Source organism: Malurus melanocephalus, unplaced genomic scaffold, assembly GCF_030028575.1.
Source record: "Malurus melanocephalus ecotype Western Australia unplaced genomic scaffold, MMel_1.1 scaffold_79, whole genome shotgun sequence".
NCBI lineage: Eukaryota > Metazoa > Chordata > Aves > Passeriformes > Maluridae > Malurus > Malurus melanocephalus.
The window spans coordinates 177,790-193,039 of record NW_026623311.1 but is presented as its reverse complement, the minus strand read 5'-3'; positions in this window follow the sequence as shown (position 1 = coordinate 193,039).

Genomic DNA, 15,250 nt, shown 5'->3' with positions numbered 1-15,250 from the left:
ACCCAAAGAGAACACCGAAGTTCCCCTAAAATGCTAAAGGAGATGATATATGGATAAAAAGGTACACAAGGCTATTTTCAATTCATCTGTAAATAAACATGTAAAGTTGAAAACTAACATGGAAAAAAACCTATGAAATAAAATCTTGAACATAACATACAGTTCCAGCTTAGCAAGTAAGGCGATACATTCCAGCACATCACGCACATGCCAAGGCTTCTCTCAGACAAAAGCACATCTCTTTTGAGATGAGAAGTCCTTTTTAGAAGCAACAACTGAATTCACTGCCCTTTGTGATCTGCAGTCTCCTAGTCCCACATGTGCAGTAGATAATACAAAGCAAATCATAAGCCTTGCATATTTTCCRTAGTGTTGCTTTGTCTGTATGCTCAACCCTTAGTTGCTGATTTTAAACTGTCGGAATGAAGTTTAATTTCTCAAATTATTACACCATAAAATCCTGCATGCCTGAAAGCTATGGCTTATTTTAATAATTTGTTTTTTTTTAAATCAACCCCAATCAAACATATTTCTGAAACACTAATTGAATTTTTGATTTTTTTTTCTGACAGTAAACCCCAAATTTTAAGGAGTCTGTTTCTTGTAAAACCGAAATTTTAAACAAGTCTAAACTTTTTCAAGGTCATAAGTTACTGCACTCATGGAAAAATTTCAGTGACCTTACTGAAAAGGAAAATTTGATTATTTCTGTTTGTAGAGAAAATTGAGAGCCAGAAATAATGAACAGCAAAACACATAACTTTTTAACATATAYACACACACACACACACACAAATTTCATGGAGCAAGGAAAAGCTCCTTATTTTTGAACTGTTGTTTAGCAAACTGATACAAAATGAAGAACAAAGAAGTAACTGAGAAATTCTTTCATGATTTCAGAATAAATATTCTATGCTGGCCCCAAAGACCCTGCAGGTCATGCTACAAGGTTTACCTGGCTGCCCTGACTCACCCATGTTGATGGCAAAATGTAAGGATAGTGACATGGCTTGCTGCTACCATTGCTTTAGTATTGCATGTTTTATTTATTTTTTATTTRTCTAAAAGTGACCTGGACACTCAGCTTGACTTCTGTATGCCCCATACATAAGAAAGTCACTTAAGTTTCTCTTGGTGTAATTTTCTTACCACCAATAATTTCTTCTAGCCCACGGCTGATGGACAGTAGTGGTAGGAAGGAGACCAGACTACTCTGTTCCAAATAATGGTATTTCCTCAGTTTTTTATACTGATACCACTGCTAAAATTTTCTTTTCAAAGCCACATGAGAAGCTAGTACCTGCAAAGAATAAAATGGAAACTGCTCTCAGAAATGGTATCCTTCTCTTTTGATCAGAAACTAGTCAGGCCATATAAATTGTACTTGTSCCTTTGAATTTAAAATGTGACTGTACTCAGTGTCCAGAAAGCATAATTGAATTTGGAATTCACAAAGCAAAAGGGGGGAAACGGTATATTAATGGTCCAACCTCTGTCAGTGTTTTAAATCTGGAAACTCCTGTTCTTTTAAGCAAGACTAACAGTCTTGGAAGCAATACAGGTAGACAGTACTTAAACTAAATTGTGTATGATTTGTATTCTATTCACTCAGAAATTCAATGTAAACGTTAGAAACTTTAGGGGAAACAGCAGAAATGTGCTCAAGTATGTTTACAATGACTAGGTTTTGGAAAAGAGAAGTTGCATGTGCTCTTCAGCCACTTTCACACCCCCAAGACAACAAAGCCTGACTGGTAGTGCTGGCAGCTAACTTCTAATGAGCATTTAAATTGTGATAGAAGATAAATCAATACTTTTTTTCTGTAAATAATCTTATAATCTGGCCACAGAAAAGTGAGCTGCCWACAGCTGGGCACATATACAGACTTGAAAATGCCATTCCCTTTCTTGGTTGTAAACCAAAACAATAAATCATTTCAGTAAGATCATTTTCTGTCTTCTGCTTGTTCCCACAAATAAAGAAAGGCATGGGCCTATCCCATTTCCAAATAAAAACAAAACAAAATCATTTGGGGCTTTAACAACAATAATTTAATTTGTATTAACTATGGCACAACATAAATATTTTCTTTAAAGCTGATCCAAAACCAGCTTAGGCACATTTACCATGTGTTGGGGTTTTTTTGTGTCTGTGAGCTGCTGAGACTGCTTTCATGAAAGCAAATGAAAAGAAACTCACTTCCCATATGAATCAGTTTCATATTTAAACTGCAGGATTCCTTATTTAATGGTTTACTTGYCGATTGAATTAATATGGATGGTTAGCAAAGGTGGGGCAAGCAGGATAACAGAGTAAGAGGACAGGGAATACATTACAAAACAGAAACAGGGAAAAGCGAGACTAAATTAGCATGGTGCCAGAGCAAAGAGATACAACATGAGAATGTGTACTCTTCTGTCCCCTTACTTCCATCAAAATCAATTTGTGACATGCTTCCATAYCCAGTGAAGTAAACAAAAGCATTGAGGCAGGACCAGGACTGTGAGAACAACCTTGCTCAGAGCCACTGTCAGAAAGTGATAAAAGACAAAGTACACGAGTTTCAGCTGAGGTGGCTGGTCTTGGCACTGTCAGTTTACCATGTTYGAAAATCTGCATTAGTGAAACCAAGTGTTTACTTAAAATGTCCTCACAGTTGATACTGCAGCTTTTTTCCTGTGAGCAACATGGTGGGCACTCTCTTGGAAAGATGGCAGGGTGGGTAGGAAACTGGGTCATAAGGCTGGTTGTAAGGCAAGACACTTGCTGTAGCTGGGTCACTGGGACCAAGAAAAATTCCTCATAAGGTGACACTGATAGACCTGTGAGACCATCAAAAAACACAGCAAGAGGGTACAGACAGCAGATTTGGCACCCAGACCATGGATTCAGTATCCCTACATATAGAGCTGAAGGCCTGAATGGCAGCTCTAGACTCCATTCCCTCCCATCCCAAAGCTACAGTGAGCTCCACATGGCAAGACCTCACTTGCAGGTGTCAATGGTTTGCTGGACACCCAGTAGATCAAGGCACTCTTGAAAAATGTCTCAGACGGGATCTTTTCGTAGACAGTCTGCCTTAGGTGTGAGGTTGGTACAATTATTACCTCTGAATGCTTCCCCCATTGCAATAGAAATCACCCTACTGACTTAATTTAACAGGAGTTGAACTTGCTTTCTGCCAGGAAAGCAGAATCTTTCAGCTTTCTGTGCACAGGAACAGAGATGTTAAAATTAGCCACATGCAGTATATTCCTCCCTGATTACAAGGGAAAGTTACTGCAATTTGCTGCGCAAAGGCCGTTAAAAARTGAATCCAAAAATAACAGATTTAAAGAAAGTGTTCTCTGTTTTGCCAAGACAGACATCACACAAACAGCAAAATCTGTATGTTAAGTTTTTGTTTGAGAACCCCTGTRAGGTCACAGCAGATAGCGCTGTTACTTATTTCAGCATTTTACAACCAGTACTGAGATGCTTTTTAAGCTGTGAGGCACAGAGCACACAGAAACCCAGATCACATTATATGTCTGTTATTGCTTCTGCTGGTAGARCAGCCACTTCAGCTGTTAGTATCTCAGTTAATCCCTGTTCACATTTCAGAGGCCATTGGAAGAGCTAAGGAATTTCAACCAGCGCAGCAGGTTCTAGCAATCATTGTTAAAGAATGAGCACGTAGAGAAGAAARTGCCCTGAGGGTTCCTGCTCAGTTGGATTCTGTTCAAACTAACTGAGACATAGCTCCAAAACCAGACTTTAGAATATCCCAAATAGATTGTTTCTGCTTCCCATTCCTAGGTCAGTAGAGGGGCCTGAGCTAAGACATTCACATTTTACCATGCTGGGGATTGGGKACAGACTGTGAAAATGGAAGTGTGCAGTTAGGACACTGACTGCTATCTTTGTTGCTCGTTCAATTTGCTAATCTGCAGAACAGTGAGCCCAGCAGAAAAAAGAAAAGAGGTTGGAAAGGTGTTGAGGGCCAGAGCTCACAGGAAAACAGCTTGATGCAGCCAGGATGGGGGTGGTGGAAAGTAACAGAGGGAAGGCTGGGAGTGGRGACTTCCCATTGTGGATGGCACGCTGGTAAGGTTGGTGCAGACATTTACAAAACTGRTGTGTGCAAAGTTCTCAGTGTTCTTTCTCTCTCCTTCTCTAACAGAGAGTAGCAGATATTTGTAAAATGTGGAAATGTTTAGAACCATGAGCAGAAGCAGAATTTATCAGGACTGTTAAGCACTTCTTGTCTTCCTTACAGACATATAGCTCCATGAGCAGAGATCCCATGAGAACCTGCATTTCAGGGCTTCCTTCCAGCACAGGAGCTTGGATGTCTGATAGGCTCTGAGTTGTGGATCCTGCAGCCTGGAAAACTTCTCTATGTCTTCTGCCTGACCACTTGCCTTCCAGAATTTAAGACACTTAATGAARTCTAGGCCACTGTCAAATTTGGTTGAAACAGACTATGAGTTTGTAAAAGATTGATTTCACCATGTGGAAGGAGAGATTAACAATTAATACAGTCTGTCCTAATGCATAATGATTTTTTTCATCAGGAAGCAAATCTAATAAAAATATATAAACACGTTCCTGCTTATTAGCAACCACTTACAGGTCAACTTTTGCTTCTGGTTATACAGCTGTTAGCGCAGAATCACTCTGATTGACCAGTTAACTTTAGCGACAGTGCAGAATAACCCGAAGCACAAAACCAGACTGACGTACACATGCCACCTAATTACTGCAGTTCTAGTTCTCTTACTAGCAGGTAAGAGAGCATGTTTATCAGAAACAATGTGGGCAGCACATATTAGATCATTGAACAACTCCTGACTTGTGTCTGGCAAATTACAACATCTGAAATAGAAACTTTAGGAGTACTATATGGCTTGTCTTAATTTTCCCTTTTTAGTAGCACAGAAGATTTAAGAATATTTAAACATACGCTAGAAAAACCTGTACTCTGCTGTCTAAAGTACAGTATTTTCACAGGACATTGCTAATCCAACAAACATCACAAAGTAAACAAAGCAAAATTAATTTCTTTTGTTACTGATTACTGCTGCATTGTAATAAAATAATTMCAAATCTGAGTTTATTTTGTTCAGCCATTGTGTTATGCCTACTTTTGTATTCTATTGGATTAGAACAGATTAATTTGTTTGAGTTTTCTTTCTAGACACTTTTCATGTCCTGGCTCAGTAACAAGGTTCCATATTTAAAAAACAACCAAGTCTCAACAGCTTTTATAACTTTTCTGTCACACTAGTTACTTTAAAAAAAATTAAAATCTTAACAAGTTTAATATTTGGACTTAGACTAACCAGCAAAGTAAATTTCTCAGTAAATGACAATACTTCTTCAGATAGCTGTCTTTAGACCATTTTTTAACACTTTATACCACTGCATTGCCACAGGCCCCAAATCATTAATTCGAGCTAGTTAGTGGAATTCGTACTTCTACCTCTTTATTGACTGTTCTGACAGCAAAACCTCTGTTATTGCCAGTGGAAAACCAAGATGTGACTTAATGTTTAAAAAAAAAAATCCTTATGAGCTCTCTCCTGACACATCAGACTGGAACCTCCACTTGCCCTGAAAACCACCTTGCTGATCAGGACAGTACTAATGTCTCCTGTGAAAGCAGAGAAGCCAGTCCCAGAGACGTAGCTTCTCCTAACTGTGAAATGGGAGAACTTGTGCTGTTGCACCCCAAGCAGGTGCTCAGCAGCTGAGGCAAACTGGCACCTTCTGCTTATCTGACCCAAGGGCTCCTAAAGAACACAAAACTCTTCCAGGAGCCTGCTCATCTTCTGTCCTTAATCAGGAGCATTGATAGCCTTTCATTTCACCAGCTGGAAGCCAGCAGGCAAGTCACAGGAAGCTTCCTCCCCAGCAGGTCCCAGCAGCTTGTGTTGTTCCAGTCCTAGGCTGGGCTGTGGTAGGTAGAGAGATATGGCGGAAACTCTGTACTTAAGGAAAACAGGGGTGCATTCCCCTCCATGCCATCTCAGGCAAACCATCTATGCTGCTTTACAGCTGCAGACTAAAGATAATTGATTGTCTCCTGTTTCAATCACAATACTCTTCCAATGCTCACCAAGACCTGGTACAATGGGGCCATGATATTGTTTGGAGTCTCCCAGTTCTACCCTCCTACAGACAACAATAACAACAACTAGAGGCAAAGGCATTCTTATGCTGGATCACTTTAAAACCTGCGCACTGAATATACATGTCCTTCAGTGGATTCAGTGRGATTTCCTGCAGCACAAACAGCAGCACACTTTTACCCACGGTAACTAGCATTTAGCCTAGCCTGGTTTCTATGAAGATCAATCTGATTCCTTCCTAATAACAACAGAGTCATCTTGGATGACAGCTATTAGCCAATATATTACATTATCATACTGATAGAAATTTTGGGAAATAATATTCTAAGATCACAACACAAATCAAACTGAACAAGCAGATCCATAGAAAAGTGACTTGTCCAAAAAGTATTCAACAGCAGTGTTATTCTGACACAGGGCAAGGAAAGAAAATTGCAAGAATTACACACTAATTCTAGAAAACACAGCAACCATGTCCTGTTACCACATCTTAAAGTCATGAGCTCCTTTCTATGTGAAAGCTTTATGAGCTTTCTATGTGAAAAGTAACACTGAAAACTCCCCATTCTCTAGCACAGTAATGGCAGCAATTCCTTGGCATTCTGTTCATGGATCACTGTCAGCTTTCTGAATGCACTCTGGGCTACCACACTGCCTAGTAACACCAACCTTTTAAGGCAGCATGGCTTGCAAGCCGCTGGCAATCTGTGAAGCATAGCTGAGAATCACTGCTCTTGGTAATGTGACTTCAGCAAATCTCAAGTGGTCTAATGACAGAGCTGCCTATACTCAAGGTCAAATTGTTCTGTTGGCAACAATTCTGGTATTTGATTTCTAAAGCTGAGGCAAGTGGAATGATGACGAATCCAGTACTTCTTCTCTTAGAGGTCGTTCCCTTAAATATCAAACCACTAACTTCAGCCGTAACTCCTGGGATTTGACTCAGTGGTTCAGTCTGGAGTGCCTTGCTGTAGCGGTGGCAGCGTTGAGGAAAGTGCCGAGCCTTATCCAAAGCCTTCTCCTGGAATCAGATCGCACAGTAACAAGGAATTCCTGGCAGTTAGTACAGTAAACAGTTCTCCCATGTCCAGGATATAACACCAGAACAGATGATAATAAATAAGCCACTTCAACAGGGCTGTGAAAAATGATCCATGACATATCTGTAGCGTAGCAAATGTCATCTCGGAACGGGCTTGTCTGGATGCCTACAGGAGAGCACCAACTGTCTGGCTCAAATTCGCAGCCCAGTCCTGGTACGGCACTGTGAGCAGATTGGTGACTGACTAATTCCGCACAGCAGTTCCCTACCTACAGAGCGCTCTTTCCAGCTATTAGTGTCACAGCGTATCAAACGGGCTGTCACAAACCTGTTTATCACCCTTTCCCAAACTCCAGCAGGTATCCAGCAACAACTATTTAGTATGGATCTATGCACATGGTAAGTGTTAGCTCTGTGGTAGGCTGGAGCAGTGCATCTCRTTCTGGGCAGAATTACAGCCCTCATGTATCCTGAGATCACCACAGATGCATGGGATTAGAAGTGCAGCTTGTTACACGTTCCTTTTAAGAGCTATTTAAAAAAGCCATCTTCCTGCCTGGTGAGACCACGTTTCTTTCTATGGGCAGTGCAGAAGTGACCCCAATGGAGAACAAGGCCATCCAGAACATGARCTCAACCTAACTGACCAGAGGCCTTTTCTCTATTCACTATCTAAGGAACCTTTGCAAATAGTCCCTCATTTTATGCTGCCAACTCCTGAGACTTTATTATAAATCTCAGAGTATTTGATGGTTCTCTTAAAGGCCCTTTTTCTCAAGTAATTTAGTTTTACAATAATCATATATTTTATCAAATACATACATACATATGTAATTATTACAAAATACATTTGCCTTGCTGTGGTGGAGAAAACTTAGAAGTGTGAAGTCCAGAGGTTAAAAAAAAAGGAGAAATCAAAAGGCAAAATAAAACACAAAAATTACCACAGCTTTTTAAAAAGCCAAGCTCATGACATGTCATGCCTTTACACTAGAAACACTGACTGTTTTACTGCAACAGTCTAAGAAGTAATTTGAAATTTGCTAACAGAATACTTACACTTGTGATTTTTTCCTAAGTCTTTTGAATAATATGTTTGGTTTTCTCAAATTCCCACATTTATTAGAATTTCATTTTATTTGTCATTTYAAGACAAAATTAGCTTTTGACAGCAGATTAGGGAAAACTCTGCCTTCTTTTAATATCTATACACACAAGAATTGTAATCAGTTTTCCCAAAACATTATGAACATTGCCAGTGACTGACAGTCACAACTGCTTTAAGTAAAAAGGGGCTTCCAAAAGGTGTAAAACTCTATTCATACTCAACAAGCATCCAGTAAAATGACCATTTCAGTAGCAATTTCCTTATCTTCAAGGTCATGTCTAAAAGTTTGRATGCTGTTTGGAGAAAGAAGCCATCTTAGGTATATGCTGCTTTGTTAGCTGCTGATTTTTCCAACATTACATGAATATTTTGTCAGGTCCTATTTTCCTTCACCTGGATAATATTCCTCTTGTATTCTACTATGATGACTAGATGAAAAGAGAGAAGCCACTCCAACAATTTGGAATCATTCACCTTTCTGAAGGAACTGATGATTCAATATCTGAAGTTTATACTAAAACCACTAATTCAAGGTGAAGAGGACTTTATTTCAATGTTAGAGTTCTTTGAACTGCCTGTTTTTTTAAAAGGTAATGCACATAACTAGTTAGCTCCCAGTTCTCTGGTAAGAGGGAACTATTGGAATTTTTATTTAATTCTTGGATGAAATGTCACAAGGGGATCCCCCATACTACAGGCTGGCGTTCAGCCCGCAGCAGTAACTTGGACAGCACGTGAGCAGCTCTCCAGCTCATGACCTGCAGCCAAGCAATTGGTTCTTCTGGGAATGCCTTATCTTGCCCAGGCAGACAAGATGTAGACTCTCTCTGTTACAATCTCCTCTTTGTCTGGTAGAGCTTCAGATTACAACATCACGAGTTTTCAAATTTTCTGCATCATCAGAGGAAGGGAGCAAAGGGATAACCAGTCCACACCAGTTCACGACCTGTTTTCCTGACCCCATGTGCTCTGTATCTTAAATGTCATACAATAAAGCACCCCTGGGACATGGACACAGGACATAGAGGAGATGAAGCTATAACACAAGCCTTCTCTTCTACTCTRTTTTTCTCATATAACTTCTGTACTATTTTGAGAAATAAAAAGAAATACCCATTTTATTTGACATCCTCTCCGTACCACAGAAGTCTGTTCTGCATACCAGTGATTACTTCTATTAAGAAATTACTCAATGCACAGTCTACATTTTTTTACATTTAGCTATTGATCTTTCTCTTAGTTCCAACCTCTGGTTCATACAAATCACAGTCTTCTGGGTTTTGGCATTAAAATCTGAAGATGGTTAGCAGAGCATTGATGKAATCAACTTTCAGCTATTCAAACTGTATACAGGGACATTTTGTTTTCTGGGTTTTTTCTAGACTTATTGTTATGGTGAATACCATTCTTTATTTACCCTCTAAAGGAGGATGAAGAGTTTCCCAAGGGGAATAAGGAACTTCCTAATATAAAAATAAAATACTAGAGAATATAGGCCTGGCCCATGCATAAACAGAAATTACTTGTAAGAAACAATGGGAAAATGCTTTTTCCCTTGGTAACTAAAGGTCATGAGCAGTGGCGTATACTACTCCAGTTTTTCCCCATTTCTAAGGGGAAAACAGAAGAAGCTTGTATGTCCAGTCAAATCCCCAAACCCATCATTTATGGCACTACCTGAACTCTACAGCAATGTGTTTGTGATATAACATAGTTTCTGTGCACCCATACACACTCAGCAGCAAGATCTTGTTGATTGTCAAATGATTAGCTTACTCATTTTCCATAACCTAAATTGGTATTCTACATACCTATATAAATAAATCTAATACACAAATACTCATAGAAGGATCTGGAGTAACTGGTAAATACTTGGTCTGCTTAGCCACAGTGCGCTTTGGGCTGCCACAGCTGTAGGACTGTCTGTATGCAAGTTAAAGATGCCTGAAAGGTTGAGGTGGGTATATACCATGTCAGACAGGCCTGTCATGAAAGAAAACATGGCCCCTCCATGTATGTGGGAATATGATTTTCAAGACAAGACTATAATCCCAGTAGGGAAGTCCTCTAAATGGGCAGAGTCACTTAAGCAGCTGGCTGCAAGGGTGGGATTTTGTTCAAGATTAAGGCAATTACTATGAAGTATCTGAATTCCTACTACAGTCAAAGGAGACCTACTCAATATTCTCAATGAAGCTTATAAGACTATCCTGCAGACAGCTGACAGGTGTCTACTTCAAGGTAAACTAAATCACTTGATTCCATATACTGCATTGATTTAATGATTGATTTAATTCAGTTTTCATTGACTACAATGGGAACTGAATGGGAACATGACTTTGGTTCTAGGTATTTATACCTAAGTATCTACAGTTACAGTAGTTCTCTAGAGGTTCGAAACCTCATCTAGAGGTTTGAACTGGGACAAAATTCTGCTCCAAATAGCAGGAGGAACTCCACATGGAAGATGAATTGCAGAACCAAAGGCTCTGTGTTAGCACTGTGAGACTTAACATTTGGATGCACACAGTGAACAAAACCTCTGGGATCATTGGAGAACAACTCGCTGCAGATGTTAACAGCACTACTCCAAGAGACATAAACACTGGAAACTGCTTGCTTCCAGAAGACTCTAGTAAAGAGGTACTCCCATGGGTGACTTTATTTAAAGCAGGGTTCTGAACATTTCCATAGTTGCTGCATTTGGCCATGCTCACTTAGACAGATAGTCTGGCCAAAGATGGACCATGAGTCCCATGGATGCCTTCAGATGCATGCAGCTCTGGGAATGCAACACTTAATACTCAGGTCCAGTGAACTGCTGGAGCCTCCAGGACAACATGCCTTTTATATTCATTAGGGCAGCACATGTAGAGGCCTGCAATATGTGAGCACCAGCTCTGCACCTTGCTCACAGCTGCACCTACACCTCCTCCTCTGTGACAATAAGGGTGGTTCTGATCAGAGGTCCCAGGTGCTGAATTCACAGTGCTACCCACAGCCGCAGTCCCTCTGAAGCACCAGGATCAGTATCTAAAGCATCAGGGTAATCCAGGGATAACTAGATCTAGAAACATATCATAGGATGTATTTGAATTAACTGGTTCCTCCTCTTCCTATCTTTGCCAATCCCCTTCTTATATGAGAACATGTCATCAGCCTGATAATTACAGCACCCACATCCCTATTACCATAAGAAAAAAAGCAAGGTAGATGCCCTTTATATGCCCTTTCCAAGCCCTCTGCACATTTCATGCTGCTCCCCTAGACATAATGGGTCATACTTAACCTGTTTCCTCACCTGACAATTTTGTGACAGCCCTCCGAAGACACTGTCTGCAAAAGCCTTTTCCCTGCAACACAGCAGAGCCAGCCTGYAACAGATCTATTCATAGAGCAAGAGAGAAAAACCTTGGGATTGGTGGCTCCTAGGTGAGCAGCTACAGTAACTRATCCAAATGTTTCCCTTGTACTATATGATAAGCAAGAATGTGTGTTTTCATTTGAATTTTCACCCTTTGGTTTTCTGCATCTGGTAAATACTGGCAAAGTAAATGTTAAGATGTCAGCTCTCTCTCCTAAGAAGTGATTGACAGTCCCTGAGTGCTCTGGGCTTTTTATAACCAATGTGACTGACAGCTTTTAAGTGGAAGCAGTTCGTGCAAGTTTCAAATGTTAGTTGTCTGCACGAATAACATGGAATATTGGCTTTTCTTGTATCTATCTAATGGCATTTCCTCCTGCGCCAGAAGCTGCTCTAAACCCTCAGTTGTTAAAAGGGGAAGAAAAAAAAAGYCTGTGTTCTCTGCTTTGCACATTTCCAAAGCTCTCAGTCTAACAAAAGGCAGAATAAACCAATGCCTGTATTTTAAGTTCTTGCATTTCAAAGCAGTGCAGCAAATAACTCATTTCTCTTTGTATCAGGCTTAGCTCAAATATGATGCTGTCTTGGACAGTAATATTTTTATTTAACTATTTTTGAGCATTATGCACCAAAAACACTTTCAAGAAATCCAACAGTACACTCCGTCGATGCACCTAATCAAAGTGTTAGCAACCATGCTACTGAGTCCAGAATATCTCTTGCCCTGCCCCTCTAATAACTAAGGAAAACAGATATGCTAAATATTAGACATAAAATTTAATGTACATACCAGAAATGTACATGCTACTTCTCAAATAAAGGTGCCAAAATTAGTATCTTGTACAGTTCTGCATTTGAAGTCCAAGCATAGAAGAAAGTCAAAATAGGGCACTTAGTGCATAAAAAATTGTTCATTTAAAGGCACCTATTTTACTTTGCATCAGGCAAGCAATTTAAGTGCTGTTAGTAAGCACACTTCAACTGTGAGACAGTAATTTATAAAAATGTTGTTGGCCCTTCTACCCAACAAAGACACCGAGGGTTTTAACAGTGTTCATTTACTGAAAAAGTTTTACAGAATGGATTTGAAGTYTAAGGAGTTGAAGGATAACATGGTTTTCAAAGTTACAGAAATATCCATCATTTGATGTATACTTTCACACTGTGTAACTCTGGAAATGTTTTCAATGTGAGCACTTCAGTGTGAATCTATCAAAATACATCTTGTGCTTTCTGAATAAAGTAAGAACATAGAGGCTTTACATAAAGGTAGACCACTCAAGATAAAAAAAAGCCCATTACCACAGAAAAATCAAAGAGTGAGATCCCTTTGACCTTAGCCATCATGACAAAGATCAGATGAAAGTGCACTCCTTTGACTCTTCCATTTTCCAACACTTAGTGCCCAGTATGCCTATCATCCCTATCCAAAAGTGTATGTGCTGCCCAACAGGCACAGGCTGAGCCACCAGCCAGCAAGACAGACTTGCACTTTGTATCAAAATAGTGCCTGTCCATAGTCTCTTCTCCCCTGACTGACACAGCCCTGCAGCTCACGTSGATGATGCAGGGGTACATACGAGAGAGACTTACTCTTCAGTTCCCTCACAATTTCTCTTTGCTGAAAYACACCTCCACTAGAAATATCCTTGGGGACTCATGGAAGTGAAGCTGCAGAGTCAGGGAAAACAGTGGGGCACCATTTATCTTTTGCCATGCCATGATAAAAAGATCACTGTTAGGATATGGATCAGACCTTTCCACACCTGTAAATAATGCACTCCTCTTAGTGGAGAGCCTTTGACTTCCTAGAAAAGAGAAACSAGTTGTATACTAAGTGATATTCACCTCACTTTCATGGATACAGTGCAAGATTTCTATAGTTGCCTTTTCTTGTCCAGTTACATGGCTTCAGTGCTTTTTTTTTTCAAAGGAATCTCAGTAACCATCATTTGTTAACAGTACAACATAATCTACCTCAAAGAGTAATACAATTTCCTCTTCAGCTTCTCACTTTCCTCAACTTTAATGCAGTTGTGTAAGATTCTCTCCTCTCCAGAGAGCAAACAATAATCAGGTTAGGTTGGTATCTTTATGGCACTGACCTTAAAGTTCACTTAATTTTTTCTCCCATCCTCCCCCACCAGCCTTTCTTAAGTTCTTTCCAATTCATTTTTTACTGTTGAATGAATATACCTAAAAGCAGAAAGTGGACACAGACTAATAATTTTAACTCAAAATGTATCAGTGTGAAAAATAAACAAATTGCTGCCCAGCAAATGTAGAAAGATACTTTTACCTTTAAAGTCAACTGTGTTCATTAATTTTCTTCTTTTTTATAAAGAAAAATAATGCATCCTGAAAAAGACTGGAAAAGAGACAGAATACTAGTTCTCTTTAAAGAAAATAAGTGAAGTCACTTAATCTTCCTAAGATAAAAACTTATCCAAGTTTTGGAGAGCAGTGCCTTATTTATACTGGTTTTAGGTACTATAAACAGCAAAGAATTGTTGTGTTTCCTCTGAGTAATTCACTTAAACATGTACAGCAACATTGATTAATCTAAACCACTTTATTTCCTGGAAATGTTTTCTTTAGATCTATGTCTTTCAGGCTGCAAATTACAGCCAAACAGAGTTAGTGAAAGTTCTACAGAACTACAGGTTACTTTCTCAAATTTTCAAAACCTCATGCTCCCTGCAAACAAGTYRAAGTAAAAGAGGAAGAAGTATGTCTGCACTTGAGCAGTTTAAAAAAAATAAAAASGAAAAAGGAAAATTTTCCCATGGATAGAAGTGTTTCAAGTTTCTACATCAAGTAATTCAAATTGAAGATATTTTTAAGCTCCTTCCTCCTCAAACTGTTCACTTCATCACTAATATGCACTACCTGCATTTTTAGAGGCTGGAAACCCAGGATTAGATCTGATAGTATGCATTTGCTAAAATAACAAATTAATATCTTTTACTTGTTAYATTAGCTAAGATTTAGCTAGCAATTATTTCTTCCAGAACATCGCACTTGGCATCTGCTTGACACACTGGATACTGCCAAGGTTAGCTACATGGGAGGTTTCCCTGACTTCAACCTCCAGGACAACATTATTAAGATGAGAAATCCATACTTTGTATTGGGCATATGATGATCACAACACAATCAGCTAATATGATGCTCCTCTGAGATAAGTTCATTATCCCTCCAGTAAAATAAAGAAGCCCTAAAAATACATAAAATGAAAAATAAAAGATAATTCTAGATTTTTACAGAATTCTTCAGCTTAACAAAACTTTAGTTACAGGAAAGTCAGGGAGCCAGTCAGTAGCAGAGTAGGAATTCCTGAGCCATGAAATGGRAGAAGATAATGCTTTTCAAGCCCAGCAATGCTGTTGCTAAAGCTGAGACTTTCACCTTCATATAATGAAGCAGGAAGAACAGGTTTCAGCTACTGCACTCAGTTAGAGGAGAACATCCAAAGAGATGTGGTATATATAAACATGGAGTGAAGAAATTTGTCCTTGTTTTGTGGTGTGGCTATGCACTGCTGCACAGGATGGTTCCATTCCCCCTAAGTATGTGACTTTGGRGGAATGCAAGTTTATATACCCAATATCTGTCAGGTACT